Consider the following 16,430-nt stretch of genomic DNA (forward strand, 5'->3'; position numbering starts at 1 on the left):
TAATCCACTTTGGTTCTGGGAGGTGGGGGTTGGTACGTCCGCCTACTCCAGCACCATCTTGTCTTCTGGCCAATCTATTTTTATGTCCCTGCTATCACCAAAGTTTCTTGGCATTCTGTGTTCCCCTGCCATTATATTGCCTTTCCCTTCTCTATGATACAAAAGGACCCAGGGGCGAAAAAAATGCCTCACTGGCTTGTGAAACTTAAATAAATGAGATCATGAGAGAAAGAGAGCCCATAGTGACCCACAGTGGAGACATAATGTGACCCATAAATATAGTTTTTATCATAAGCTACTGAGAATTTGGGTATACCATAGAATACAGCAGTTCAAACTTTGGCATTCATGTGATTGCTGCTTTAAAATGTTCTTTTGTTTTTCTTTGGGGGGATTGCTTGTTTTGTTAGTTTGTTTGGCCCTAGTAGCAAGTCAGTACCCTTACAGCATTTTTGGGAAAGAGCACTGAACTAAGGGACTAGAAGCCTGTGAAATGAGTTTTGGCCCTGATTCATCTACCAACTAACTGTAGGACCACAGGTTACTCATGACCTTTAAATGCTCACTTTTCCCATCAATAATATAAGAGTTAGCATATCCCAAAATGTGGAACACATAACAGCACTAGTGCTTTCAATTCTTACTACTCAAAGAGTGGTCCAAGAAACAGCAGCACCAGCAGCACTGAGATTGTATTAGAAATGCAAATCTTTGAGTCCCACGCAGATCTACTGACTCCAATTCTATATTTTTACAAGATCCTAAGATGATTTATATGCACATTAAATTTAGAAGAAATGCTGGTTTAGATACTAGGTAGGACTCAGCACTAAATGCCTATAATCATGAAGTTAGGAAGATATTTCTTTCCCACTTATATTTCAAATTTATCTGATTACTTCATGAAGAAAAAACTCAGTTTGATGCCAATATGTCTTTAATACCTCTTAACAGTTGCTAATTTTCTTTTTTAATTAGGAGAAAGCAAGCCTCAGGTTACTTGGCAAGCAATCATATTTAGCTTGACTATACTAGTATTCTTTTATTTTTCACTATATTTATTTAAAAATGGTTGCCATGTATTTATGGCAACAGATACCAGTTTTCTATTTAAAGTAGAATTAGAAATCTCTTTAAAACAAATTTACTTAAGTAGAAAAGTGAATGGACTTAAAGGAAACACCTACTAATTGTGAAGAAGTGTTTGCTTTAATGTTTCCTTCCATGTCAGAGAACTCTGTTGGTCTGACACTCCTGACTTCTCTCCACAGCTTTATCATTAAGCAACTTCATTCAGTCTGCAGGGGTGCATGTGGCGGGGTGGGGGAGAGTGCTATACTGTATCTCTTTGTAAATTTGGGAGGAATAAAATGAACATGCTCAGGTCAGCATCCCCTTTCTTTCTCTTGGAATTTAGATACTCAATGAATAATTACTAGTAAAAAATTTAGCTTAGAAATTGGTAGGATCCTAGCAGCAAGTTACTTATTCCGTGTCTCTATTATGTGCCTATGATATGCTGGGATCTGGTTCTGTGTCTTCCTTCTGCTGCTCAGAACTACCTTTTCCTTTGGAAGTTTCTGGACTAGCTTCTGGCCAGGCTGTTGCAATGCCAGCTTCTGAATCTGTTTTCTCAGCTTCTGAATCTGTTTAGAGGCAAAAGTCAGATGCATTGATGAACTGAGAATTCTTCTAGAAGAAAACATCAAGTATTCATCATCATGAATCATGAGGCAGATGTAAGTAATTGTTTCTAAGGCATCCGGCCAGTGCCCTTGTGACTTAACCACAATTCATCCAAGCAGGTCAATCAAGAAAGATTTTAGTGATCACCCTGCAAATGACAGGCTTTTGGAAAAAGGTTTTAGGTAAGAGGACACTGCCCCTTCTTTGAAGAGTAACAACTTTTGTGTCTGGGCCCTGTTTGCTTTTGTCAGTTCTTCACCACTCAGGCAAAGTGTGCCCCTTCACCCCTTATTATTACATTCTACTTTGTTCTGATCATGGAACTTTTCTCTAGTTCTTTGTTTACTTTTTTTAGGGTCTGACTCACTCCACTAGTTCATAAGCTCAAGGAGAGCAGAAACCACTTCTGTATTGTTTATGGCTGTTTATCAAGTGTCTAGAACATGATGAATTAATGAATCAAAATTCCATATTCCAGTTTTTGAACAAGAAACTAGGATGTGTATTTTCAAGATCTAATTAGCAGTCACTCTGTGGTATCATTGCTTAACCCTGAAACTGAGATATGCATCAGTTGTTGCTCCTGTGTGTGTCTCTAAATGTTCAACTACATTTTAGTCTACTGCATGTCTATTAATTGGTTCATGAATGCTCTGCCGATAGCTGGAAAGTGTCTACAGTGACTTAAAAGGTAACAGTCAACAAATAAAAGATAAGAGTTTATAAGTAAAGGGGTAGGACCCAAGGGAGGCTTTATCAAGAAATCATTGTTAAGGTGTAACTTTCTGTTGTAATCTATGCAAGATCTGTTTCCCAAGCTCTTTTTTCTGCCTTTTGCTGGGTAAAGTTAATTTGGGCATTCAAAACTATTTTTATGGCAGCATTGTTCACAATAGCAAAGATCTGGAAGCAGCCCAAGTGTCGGTCAGAGAACGAGTGGATTAAAAAGCTTTGGTACATATATACTATGGAATACTACTCAGCCATAAGAAATGATGACATCAGATCATTTACAACAACATGGATGGACCTTGATAACATTATACTGAGTGAAATAAGTAAATCAGAAAAAAATTAAGAACTATATGAACCCATACATAAATTGGACATAAAAATGAGACTCAGAGACATGGACAAGAATGTGATGGTAATGGGGGGGGGGGAGGTGGAGGGTGGGGAGGGGGCAAGGAAGCAGAGAGAGGGGGTGGGGGGAAGGGAGGGGCACAATGAAAACCAGATAGAAGGTGACGGAAGACAATTTGACTTTGGGTGAGGGGTATGCAACATAATCAAATGTCAAAATAATCTGGAGATATTTTCTCGGGACATATGTACCCTGATTTATCAATGCATTAAAATTAATAAAAATGAGGAAAAAAAACTATTTTTAAAATATTATTCAGAGTTTCAGAACAATTTCTGGTGAAAGTGTCAAAATTTTTCTGAAAGTCATATTCATTCAAGTAACTGCATCATTTTTTCAGGCAACATTAAATTATTTCATGCTTAGTCTTCCATGCCTCATGTTTTCTCATGACAGCATAGAGGTGGGTAAGAGTCAGAGGCAGCATTTTACCTATCTGGACAATTTTTCAAATGATATGTATAGAAGCATGGGTTGGTATTTTTCACTCTTTTGATCTCCCTAAGTATAATAACATTTAGACAGAAATATTCTAAAGACTGTTAAAAGGAATAAACTGGGAAACTGAACTGGAGAGTGCTTTATGGTAAGGAAGCTCTCTTCAGGAGTTTCTGGTTTGCGTGCAGATTTCACTGGGTCTGTTGACAGTAGATTGGAGATTCATTTCACCATGTAAGGTACTGATAAGTAACCAGAAATTGCTCTTTCGTGCGAAATATTTTTCTTGAACACAAATCAATTTTGAATTTCCAACCTAAATCAATTTTACCTATCAGGGACAGAAAAGTCTAAACTCTGCTGTCCTGAAATACAGGCACAAACTTATCTCAAATATTAAATACTCAAAACCACTGTGGTTGTGGCTGGTGCTAATATAAAACCGAAAGGCCAGAGGGGAAAAAATTAGTTATAATCTACAACTCCAACACAGAAGAGCATGAAAAATTAAAAAATACAGCTGTTGTAAAGTGCCAAAAGCTAAAGAATTAATATTAATATTTTAGAAAGTTTAAAGAGCATTTATTAATTTGGGCTAGGCATGCAGAGGGATTTTGTAAGTGTGATTTTTATGCTTGTGTGATTAGCATCAAAACTAAGATGGCCAATGGCATTGTGTTGTAAATGCAGAAGAGGAAGGAGACTTGGATTCTCTGACCTCCCCACATACCTATGGGGAAAAGGGTGAATAGCTAGCCAGGTACAAGAAGAAAAAGATTAAATTAAAATATTTTCTTATACTGATGAACCATTTCCAGGCATTTGTCCCTATGGAAACTACCCCATACATGTAGTTAATGTATGTATCTCTAAACAAAAGGTATAAACTTATGCCGTGATGTCAGGTTTTCTCCCCTCCCATGTATAAGTAGGAGTATATAAACAGCCCCTGAACTATTTGGGGGGTCTGCACAATTTGGGTCTGTTGCCCTGTGTCAGCCATATGCGGCCAGCATATTTAATAAATTTTCTCCTTTAATAAAACTTTTCAAAAACTTATTTGGACTTGGTGCCTCTACAAAAGCCCGCGGAATTGTAGATCTAGTTACTTTACAACACAGCATTCACAACACTACACTCCTTGAATTACATGCATACGCACAGACTTATAGAAATACACTGACATTTTAGTGGCTGTCCAGTCCATGACAAAGCCCATTTTCCCATCCCTTTATGTCCATAATGCATCTGGACTAGAATAAATTTAGGGTTTCTGTATGGCCAGCAGTCACAGCCTTTGTGGCCATCTACATACAGGTTCCCATTAGATTTGGACAGACAGTAAAGAAACAGTGGATCCAAAAAATGGTGGGCCATTCTTTTTTTAAAGTCTCAAAACAGCCGGGGAGCAAACACACAGTGAAAAAACACTTTCCTTTCACTCAGGGCTCACAAAGTCCTGACACATTCTCTGATTCCACAACCAGAAGAATCTTCTCTGGTTTCTCCTAGAATCAAAGGCCCCACCAGTCTCAGTAGGGCTCGCAAAAGCTCCTCAGCTCTGGTTCCCCATCTGCACACCTTCTCTCTCTCTCTGCACAAACTGGCTTCTCTCTCAGCACTCTGCATTGTCCTCCTTTCTGCAAAGCATGCCTCTTCTTCTTCTCTGCTCTTTTCAAAACTTTCTAGCATGAAAAACCTCTCCTCCAGCAAACATTAGCAAGACAATGGTCCTTTCCAAGCAGGAAGGTAATTTGCAATTTCACAGACATAACCTGGCGCTGCCCAGTTCCCAGTGCAAACTATAAGTGAGCAAACATAATAATCATATATTACAAACTTATTTGACCAATAGTTTCCTTCAATCCATAATATTAACAGCTTATATTTGTTTAGTCCTTAACATTCACAGTGTGATTTCTCATACATTTTATTTCATTTGAGCATTACAACTGTCTCATGGAAAAGGAAGAAAGACAGTCTATTTCCATTTCAAAGATAAGACTCTGAGAGCTTGAGTGATACCAAAGATTTTACAATAAGTAACTGGCAGAGCCTGAACTATTACTCTATAGTTCTGATTTTTTAATTCTGTGTCTTTCCTGAATTGTTTCATGGCTTCTTGTGTCTGATACACTTTGTTCTTGCAAGACTCTCATAAATTTAAGTTATGGGGATATACCAAGACTTCGGGCCTAGATGCTGGTCCAAAGCAGTAATGAGCTTGAATTGTCCTGGCATTGATCAGTCATTGTTCTGGGGTGAACCCAGGGCTTCTGAGCTAGAACTTACAGCTTACAGGAAGATTTGAGCTGCTCCAACTGGAGGAGGGAGTAGCAGTCAGTCAGTATTCCCCTCAAACATAAATCCAGTGAATTTGTTTTCAAGAGCAGGGAGTTACATTTAATTAACTCCCATACATTTTAAGGGCTTGGACCAAAGCAAGAATTAATGTAGGTACTTTCTACCTAAATCAGTCTACTCAATACATGTTAAGTAATTCATCTTCTGATGAGGCCAAACATGTCTGGGTTGGTACTATCTAGTCCTCATCTTTTTAACATATAACATAGCTCTGGGATATTCATATTAACAGAACCAATGGCAAATATAAACCTTGTGTCTCTCCTGTCCCTACTCAAACTAGTTATCTGCCTAGCCTAACCTCACAGATATCCCTTTCCAAGTTTACAGAAGATAACTCTATTTCACACACACAGATCACAATCTGAAATTTATTTTAACAGAGGCAGGAGGACAAATCTCATTGATTGAGTTCCCAATATGGATCTGGCACTGGGTTAGGCAGTATCAAGATCATAATCATTTCTAATTCTCATTAGAATTAATTAATCTTATGAGGTGGTCATTTTCCAGATGAAAGAAGAACAGCCAGGGAAAGAGAAATAACCCAACCTCACACAGACTGGAATTCCTGGTGGGTCTTCATTCTTGAATCCATGGTCTTTCCACTTATAGGATAATGAGAACCCAAATAAAACTTGGCCTTCTAGAGAGTTGAAGGAGGTCTTGACTTTTTTTTAGGAGGAGAGAAAACTTCAATCTCTCCCATCCTTCCTTTCCAATAACCCTGAGGAAAATGGAAGAAACTTAAGAGCAGCAGGGCTCAGGAGAGGAGGGGTAAGCTTTCAGAGGGCAGGAAGCAGGTCTGAGTAGCCAGCTTTCTTCAGTGCCCAGTACAGCAGAGGTGGGGTTGTGACAGATACCTTCTCACTTTCTCACTATACTGACACTGCAGTCTTGCCTGTTCCTGAGTTCCCAGGACAGAGAACTGCTTCCGTGTGTGTGTGTGTGTGTGTGTGTGTGTGTGTGTGTGTGTGTGTGTGTGTGTTTTGGAGGTGGGGGCGGTGTCTGGTGAGAGGCTTGGGCTCGGTAATGTAAGGGGTTGGCAATCCCACGTGACTCCAGGAAGGCGGAGACAGCCGAGCTTGAGAGATGACAGACTGGCCCGGGCAAAGAGGTGGGGGGGGGGGGGGAGGCTATCTGAATAATTGAGGAGCTGTTCAGCCGCGGCGGCTGCCTCTTTCATTCCTTTGCCACCAGCACCCCGCATCCCAGTGGGAGAGAGAGCCCAGCGCTTTAAGTGCAGACGGCCAGCACCAGTCCCGGCAGCCAGGTCATCGCCGCCAGCGCTCAGGTGAGTGGAAGGCCCCTTTCGCCGCAGTCTATCCCCCTCCGTGCCCTGGCATCCCAGCTGGACATCCGCAAATGGGATGGTCGCCTCTAGTTGAATGAGCCAGGGAGCCGGAGTCACCGGGAGGGAGGAAGCAGAAACATGGCGCGGACGCTGAGAGCGCCCTCAGGGAAGGGGTCCCCTGGAAAAAGCCAGGAGTGGGGTCGGGGTCCCTCCAAGGCTCTGGCCCAGAATGGGGCCCGGACAGCGTCCAGAGTCTGGGGACGCTGGGCTCCGGCTCACAGGAGCTGCCAGGCTGAGCTCGGGCAAATGCAGCCTCAGCGCGGCTGGGGCGGGAGACGGAGGAGAAGCGGGACGCCGGGCCCCTCTTGTCCTCCGCGCTGTGGCACAGAGCCTGCGCCCGCAGCTTGGTCTCGGCCTGGAAAGGAGACCACGGAAAGGAAGAGACGCTTTTCCGGCCGCAGCCCGAGGGAAGGGCGGGACAACGTCTGCCCTTTTACCTGAGAGCCAACTCTTCAAAGGGACTCCAGAGCCCGGTGCCCTGACCAGGCCGGTAGCTCCAAGGGGCTCTGTCCCCAGGGAGCGGTGACACTCCGGATGCGGACAGGAGGACGGATGCGGACAGGAGGAGGACGTGATGGGAGAAGTATCCAGGGGAGGTCTCTGGCCAGAGTGGGGGGGGGGGGGGAGCCCTGAGAAAAGGACTCTTGCCGGCACTTACTACCCCGTCAGAGCCTTCTCTTTCCTCATCTCAAGCACATCCGTTTTCTGCGAATCCAGAGGGCCAGAGTAGGGCAATATGGCCTCGCAGGACGCAGCCCCGAACCTCCTTTTCTCTCCGCTTCTCACCCCTAGTAAGAGAGAAGTCGCCAAATGAGTAGAAACAAAAACAGGCCAAGGAAAAATGGGGGTGGGGGTATGCTAGAACAGCAAGCCTTGTCCTGGCGAAGCTTGGACTGAGAGGTGCAAGGAAACCGACTCTGGGGCAGAGATTCTCGCCGAACTGTGGAGCCAGTCACGGGCCGGAGTTGGCGAAGGACCACAAAATGATCACCCGCCTCATCCCTCCCCCACCCCCTCCTTGGGATGTGGGATCCAGGAGAGCACTCGAGGCAGGATAGCCCCAAGCAGGATCCTAAGGTACAGAGCCTACTGTCAGTACGAGCGCTGTCCTCGGTGCTGAAAGTTCTTCAAGGCGGGAAGCTAACACCGCCAGAGAACTGGCGGCTCACCGCTTGCCAGCAGAAACTGCGTTAGAACCAAATATAAGTGGAGCAAGAAACGTAGAGAGACGGGGAAAGGTGCTCTTCCCTCCCTGGGGTAGAGCAGCAAGGAGCGGCGTCACTCCAGAATCCAGTTGAGCTAACTTTGAGTGGGTATAAGACGTGTAATGTCTCGTTCTCTTTCCTCTGCCTGCGCGCTGAATCTTTGTTGTTGAAGTATTGGAAAAGCAGTTAAGGATGTTATTCTAATAAACACTTCTGTTGCTTTGGGGAACCAGAGAATTGTGAGGCTACCCAAAGGAAGGAGCTTCATCAATGGAAAGACTGGGTTATTTATTCCTGGCTGTGGTTATTTCTTTGCTCAGCACCCTTCTTTCCCCACTGTAGGCTGTTTACACCCTCTAGGTATGACCTCTAAGCATTCCTGCATGTTTGTTTCTTTGATTAATTGTTTATATTATAGGTAATATAATATAAAAGAACTAAGTAAAAGAACTAAGCCAACTTTGGGACGCAAAGTTAAGAGAATATTTACTGAACACTTACTATATGCTGGGTAATATCATCTCATTTAAACTTCAAAAACTGCCCACCATAAGTATCACAGAGATTTTTTTTAAAACCTGAAGTTAGGTATCTTAAATCCAGAGCTTGTGTTCAAATTTAGGTCTGCTTAACTCCAAAGTCCAAGATAGTTTTCATGCCCTATTTAGCATTTGGCTTTGCATAGCTGTTATTGAGATATATACAATAGCAAAGATGTCAAAGAAGAAAAGGACTACTTACTTTTTCACAAACACTACTCTCTTCCAACCCTTTCCTCTTCAATTTGTTCACCCACCCACTGTTACTCACTCCCACCACACCAACTACTTTTGTGCATGCTGCTTGAGATAACACTGTTCCTACTACTTGAGCTTTGTGATTGCAAAAACAAGTTAGAGGAGTAAAATAGCAGTCTTGCCTGAAAGAGCAGCAGACTTTCAGGAAATCTGGAAAACTAGATAATAAAACACCCACAGGTGTTTTCATGTTCAGAGTTATACTCTTGAGCTTTAGGGCAGGAATATCCTTAGGGTCATTCAGCATTGCTATTGTACAAGCAGGAGTATTTGGGGACCATAGGATGGTCACTACTCTAAGTAAGTGAATATTAGGATTGGAACTAAGTTAACTTGATTTAAGGGCAAATGCCTTTTCCCTACACCTGGTGTCTCAAATACTCTTTCATGCTATCTTCTTTGATTATCTTTGACAAGAGCATCACCATCAGTAAACTAGATTCAGTAATATGTCACAAACACAAACATCTAAACTACAAGCAGTCCTCTTAGCTACCTTTTCTTCCTTTTGTTTCCCCTCTGGTCTCACCAATCCAGTGTTGTCTGACCCAACATACCTGAGACATCTGACCCACTTTCCTTATAACTCCCTGTGGAAGAAGTTCAGAAATGGAGATGGAAGTGTGGCATTTCTCTACTTGCTTTTATGTTGTCCATATTTCCTCTTCTATGATCTATTTTCAACAGAATAATTTTTTCCTGGAGTTTTAGTCCACTCTCACATACAGCAGAACCTGATGTCCTATTCATTTCTTTTTGCTTCCATTTCAACCCATAGCAAAATCTCACATTCTTTAATTGAATTTTGTAGCCCTAGTATTGCATTAGCAAGAAGGAAATTATTTTATTAAATTGGATAGTTCTATTTTGGTTTAAATATGTAAAATTTAGAAATTCAAATGGCATTATTCTGCTATTTTATTCCTTAATATTTACCATAACTTATCCCCCCATTTGTTATCCTTTACTTAAAGATTCCCATATGTTTTTAATGCTAATACCAATATTCTGTTTCAAATCCCCTCTAGAATCAATTAAGGTATAACTAATAATTAAATACATAACTTCTATTGTACCTTCACTGGGTGCTGTTGCAAGGATATTGTTGCTAGGATGCTTGGAACTCAGTGCATCAGTGAACCAGGATTTTAAATTATTCAGGACTATTCTGCTCAATATGGTAGTCTCTAGTCAGTAACTAAAAATTCAGTTCCTTAATCATATTAACCATATTTTAACCGTATATGGTTAACAGTTACCTTATTGGACACTCTAGATATAAAACCTTTCCAGCATTGCAGAAAGTTCTGTAAACCAATATTGCTTTACAAAGTGCTAAAAACATCCTTACAGAAACTGAAAACTTGGAATTGAGAAAAAGACTTGAGACTTTGTTTTGAAACTTCTGCCAGAAAGGAGAAAAAGACACTTGTGCCTAGAATATTCTCAGAAACCCAAAGATGCTTAAGACAATAAGGTTAGCAAAGAGAGCACATGTCTCATTGAAGAAGCTTTTTCATATGGATTTCATTTTATCAATAGAGTAAAATGTTTCACAGATGGGTCTTGCTAGTTTTCTGAATTCCACCTTAGATAATAACTTGAAAGTTCTTATACAGAATGCAAATTTATAATTATATACATATACACACATATATGTTATTACAAATATGTGTGAATATGTACATGCATCTTGTCTTAGTAAGTATAGTACAATAAGTATGGAAAGAATAGAGGACTTGAAGTTAATAGTAAATGTGCTATTTACTACTTGGGGACATTATAAGGCCCAACAGGGCTCAATTTCTTCATTTGTAAAATGTTGATTAAAACTGACATACCTGTCTCAAAAGGCTACATACAGTAAAACTCAAACTGTAGGTTTATAAAAGTACTTTGTAAAAAGCATGGCTGAATCTGTAATGGTTGATAATTTCACATAGATAGTATAGTAGACTATATTACCATAATGAACAAACAGGATAGTTTTAACTAAAAGCATTTGAGAATGTTTTTAATTCTTAGTATAAGTATATTTTGTTTTTGTTGTCATTTTTACAGTGAAAAGAAGAATGCCAAAGACAAAACCATTTGTACTGTTGAGATTTCTAATTGGTTAAGTTCTGTGAATCAAAATATTGTTTGTGGTTTAGTTTATTTGTCCCCAAATATTTCCTTTAGAATAAAAAATAAGTAGGAAACCTCAGCAGTTTTCAAACAGCTTTTACCTCTTATCTAATAGTATTGAATCAAATTGCCAATAATTATCCTGTTATAGTAATAAAAGCTTAGAGAAAACATAAAAAGTAGTATGGCTATTCCTCAGTATGAATGAGTAAGGGAGATCATTTAAAGGAATATGTTTACTAATTACTAATTGAAATGAGCTGCTACCCATCTCATGAATACGGTCAAGGTCTCTAGACTCTATTTTAACTCTAGGAGCTTTTGCAGGTTATTGCCTTTTATAGGGACCCAGTTCGCTTTCATGATTGTTTCAGGCAATTACTATTGTTCATTATGTCATGAATGATGAGATCAAAAGCAATTCTATCTCATCTGTTGATTAACCTAAAGTAAGGATGAACTTAAGAAAAATAAATTCTTGTGGTTGCATTAGGAATCCTGACCTTAAATAAGAGGTCATTATACCACCCATTCTTTCATGTAAAATCTCTTGGGGTCATGAGTAGAACCTTAAGCACCTGGCATCTATTGCTTAGCCCTGCATCTTGTTCTATGGTGTTTATGCCTCAAGTAGGAGTGCTCTTCTATATCCCTGACTGGGTAAGGAGATGATGCATAGGCAGCCATGCCTTCCTTAATGGTTGACCATTTTGATACTTACATTTTTTTTCTGACAACACAAATGTTAATACAATATTCAGACATTATTTTTTTTAAGAAGCCTGCAAAGGGTTTCATCAGGTGATCCTTAATTGTATTTATTATGATTGTTTTTCATCCTGAAAACTCAATGAAGTAATTTTGTTTTTTGTTTCTTGGCAAAGCACCTGAGAAATCAAGTTGAATATGGCCAAGAGCTCTAGATTCTATCTCTAGCTCCAGGAGCTCTAATTTACCTTTGTTAAGACTTTGTTGTCTTGCCTGACCTGAGGTGGCACAGTAGATAGAGCATCAACCTGGAATGCTGAGGTTGCCAGTTTTAAACCCAAGGTCACTGGCTTGAGCTCAAGGTCATCAGCTTGAGCCTAGGGTCACTGGCTTGAGCAAGGGGTCTGATTCCCAGTCAAAGCATGTAAAAAAGAAGTCAATGCACAACCAAGTGAAGCAACGAGTCGTTGCTTCTCTCTCTCTTCCTCTCTCTGTTTCTCTCTCTCTCTCTCTCTCTCTTCCTCTCTCTCTCTCTCTGTTTTTTTTCTATCTTTCTCTCTCTCTCTCTCTCCCTCAAAAAAGAAAGACTTTGTTAAGTCTTAATAAAAGTTGGGGTGGTAATTTGTAAGATGGTCTGCCAGAAAAATGGTTAAGACATACTCTCAGGCCTCTGTTGCATGTGGAATTATATTACTAAAAAACTTTTTAGTGAGATTGTCAAACCTGGCCTTTGGTACTTCATGCTGGCTTTAATAATAAACACCTTTTGTTGGGAATCACGGTTTATTCATTTCAAGGGATTTGTTTATCTTGTGGAGGGGCCTGGATTTTAGAAAGGAAAAATAATATATTACCTTGAAGGTGAAAAGAGTTCAATTTATACTGTCTTTAGTTTGAGGGATTTCACTGATCTTCTTTTCCAGAAAATAAAGAGAACTGAGAATGAGGCTTTGAAACTGATGGTTGTAGCATTTAACCATTCGCTTAATCAATAAAATAATTGAGGAGTGCTCTATATTGGCACAGAAATATGTGGTCATTGGGTATTTGAAACTCCTGTAGCTTGGCACATGGGTGCTCAATAAATATTTGTTAAATTTAGGCCATTGTTCCAGGTCAGTTCATGCCATGTACTCATCTAACCATGAAATAAATATTCCCTGTGGCATTTTCCTTTGGCAAAAACAAACAACCACAAAAGCAAACAAAAATCCACACAGAACATCAAATCTCACCCTGAAAACCATTCTTAGCCTCTGAGCTCTTCTAGAGACACAGATAGATGGTGATGGCCAAGAGAGACTGTTTCTGAGAATAGTATCTTGCTTCCCTCTTCCAGGAACAAGGGATATATCAGCCCAAGGGTCCTGCATTTCACTGTGATGAGACAACTTCATAAACACATCTTGAAAGCAGTTGCATGTTATTTTCCACTTTTACCTTAAAGAGGTACTTTTTATTTCTCTGAGAAAGTATTTGGGCTCCATGATTGTTACAGTAATTATCATTCCTAAATTCAGAAGGAGCTTAGTTTAGAATGAAAGCACATATATTAATTAGAGAAGAGCTGGTGATATCATAGTCTGGTAGGTCACAGAATATTATCCTTTAAGAGTTTTAACTGGTGATAACCAACAAAAATGAAAGAAAAACAGAGCATTCTATCCTAGTAGGTCAATAAGCAAATTCCTGGAATTAACTGACTCTCATTTGCCAAAGGCAAAAAATTCCAACCCATTAGACTGTCCTACAAATGAGTAAGCTGGTTCCCATGGCATGTTCATTTTTTAGATAGATTTTCTCTTTGGTTTTTAATAATCAGAAAATTAAAACAATTATATCCAGGTGTTTGAACATTCTAATGGTCTTCATAAATGTAAAGAATTAACTCTTCATTGGGATTATATTTATACAGTATGTTATTGTGCCAATATTTTTTTATTAATTTTACTAGGGTGACATCAATAAATCAGGGTACATATGTTCAAAGAAAACATATCCAGGTTATCTTGTCAATCAATTATGTTGCTTACCCATCACCCAAAGTCAGATTGTCCTCTGTCACCTTCTATCTAGTTTTCTTTGTGCCCCTCCCCCTCCCCCTTTCCCTCTCCCTCTTCCCCTCCCCCCGTAACCACCACACTCTTATCAATGTCTCATAGTCTCGCTTTTATATCCCACCTATGTATGGAATAATGCAGTTCCTGGTTTTTTCTGATTTACTTATTTCACTTCGTATAATGTTATCAAGATCCCACCATTTTGCTGTAAATGATCCGATGTCATCATTTCTTATGGCTCAGTAGTATTCCATAGTGTATATGTGCCACATCTTCTTTAGCCAGTCATCTATTGACGGGCTTTTTGGTTGTTTCCATGTCTTGGCCACTGTGAACAACGCTGCAATGAACATGGGGCTGCATGTATCTTTACGTATCAATATTTCTGAGTTTTGGGGATATATACCCAGTAGAGGTATTGCTGGGTCATAAGGTAGTTCTATTTTCAGTTTTTTGAGGAATCGCCATACTTTCTTCCATAATGGTTGTACTATTTTACATTCTCACCAACAGTGAATGAGGGTTCCTTTTTCTCCACAGCCTCTCCAACATTTGCTATTACCTGACTTGTTAATAATAGCTAATCTGAAAGGTGTGAGGTGGTATCTCATTGCAGTTTTGATTTGCATTTCTCTAATAACTAATGAAGATGAGCATCTTTTCATTTATCTGCTGGCCATTTGTATTTCTTCCTAGGAGAAGTGTCTGTTCATGTCCTCTTCCCATTTTTTTATTGGATTGTTTGTTTGTTTGTTGTTGAGTTTTATGAGTTCTTTGTATATTTTGGATATTAGGCCCTTCTCTGAGCTGTTGTTTGAAAATATCATTTCCCATTTAGTTGGCTGTCTGTTTATTTTGTTATCAGTTTCTCTTGCTGAGCAAAAACTTCTTAGTCTGATGTAGTCCCATTCATTAATTTTTGCCTTCACTTCTCTTGCCTTTGGAATCAAATTTATAAAATGCTCTTTAAAACCAAGGTCCATGAGTTTAGAACCTATGTCTTCTTCTATGTACTTTATTGTTTCAGGTCTTATATTTAGATCTTTGATCCCTTTTGAATTAATTTTAGTACAGAGGACAAACTGTAGTCCAGTTTCATTCTTTTGCATGTGGCTTTCCAGTTTTCCCAGCACCATTTGTTGAAGAGTCTTTCTTTTCTCCATTGTGTGTTGTTGGCCCCTTTATCAAAAATTATTTGACTGGGGCCCTGGCTGGATGGCTCAGTGGTAGAGCGTCGGCCTGGTATACGGGAGTCCTAGGTTTGATTCCCGGCCAGGGCACACAGGAGAAGTGGCCATCTGCTTCTCCACCCCTCTCCTCTCCTTCCGCTCTGTCTCTCTCTTCCCCTCCCTCAGCCAAGGCTCCATTGAAGCAAAGATGGCTTGGGCGCTGAGGATGGCTCTGTGGCCTCTGCCTCAGGTGCTAAGATGGCTCTGGATGCAACAGAGCAATGCCCCAGAGGGGCAGATCATCGCCCCCTGGTGGGCATGCTGGGTGGATCCCGGTCGGGCACATGCGGGAGTCTATCTGACTGCCTCCTCATTTCCAGCTTCGGGAAAAATGCAAAAAAAAATAATTTGACCGTATATATGTGGTTTTATTTCTGGGCTTTCTATTCTGTTCCATTGGTCTGAGTGTCTATTTTTCTGCCAATACCATGCTGTTTTGATTGTTGTAGCCCTATAATATAGTTTGAAGTCAGGTATTGTAATGCCCCCAGCTTCGTTCTTTTTCTTTAGGATTGCTTTGGCTCTTCGGGGTTTTTTTTTTTTTTTTTCTTTTTCTTTTTTTTTCTTCTTTTTTTTCTGAAGCTGGAAACAGGGAGAGACAGTCAGACAGACTCCTGCATGTGCCCGACCAGGATCCACCCAGCACGCCAACCAGGGGCGATGCTCTGCCCACCAGGGGGTGATGCTCTGCCCCTCCGGGGCGTCACTCTGCCACGACCAGAACCACTCTAGCACCTGGGGCAGAGGCCAAGGAACCATCCCCAGCGCCCGGGCCATCTTTGCTCCAATGGAGCCTTGGCTGCGGGAGGGGAAGAGAGAGACAGAGAGGAAGGAGGGAGTGGGGGTGGAGAAGCAAATGGGCACTTCTCCTATGTGCCCTGGCCAGGAATCGAACCCGGGTCCCCCACACGCCAGGCCGACGCTCTACCACTGAGCCAACCGGCCAGGGCCTATTCGGGGTTTTTTATAGTTCCATATAAATCTGATGATTTTTTGTTCCATTTCTTTAAAAAATGTCATTGGAAGTTTGATGGGAATTGCATTAAATTTGTATATTGCTTTGGGTAATATGGCCATCTTGATTATATTTATTCTTTCTAACCAAGAACAAGGAATATTCTTCCATCTCATTATATCTTTTTCAATTTCCCTTAAAAATGGTTTGTAGTTTTCGTTATAAAGTCCTTTACATTCTTTGTTATGTTTATTCTTAGGTATTTTATTTTTTTTGTTGCAATCGTGAAGGGGATTATTTTTTTGAGTTTGTTCTCAAATGTTTCATTGTTGGTATATAGAAAGGCTATGGACTTTGTATGTT

The 16,430-nt window shown here is 40.4% G+C and overlaps 1 protein-coding gene across 1 annotated transcript in view; it reads left to right on the plus strand.

Annotated features, from left to right (window-relative positions):
* Positions 1-6,798: 6,798 nt before the first annotated feature.
* Positions 6,799-16,430, plus strand: part of SLC7A14 (solute carrier family 7 member 14) — a 155,199-nt gene continuing 145,567 nt past the window's right edge. Inside the window, exon 1 of the mRNA XM_066347261.1 lies at positions 6,799-6,926. The gene's annotated coding sequence lies outside the window, so the exon portion shown is untranslated. The remainder of the gene's footprint in view (positions 6,927-16,430) is intronic.

The sequence above is a fragment of the Saccopteryx leptura genome, chromosome 8, assembly GCF_036850995.1.
Source record: "Saccopteryx leptura isolate mSacLep1 chromosome 8, mSacLep1_pri_phased_curated, whole genome shotgun sequence".
NCBI lineage: Eukaryota > Metazoa > Chordata > Mammalia > Chiroptera > Emballonuridae > Saccopteryx > Saccopteryx leptura.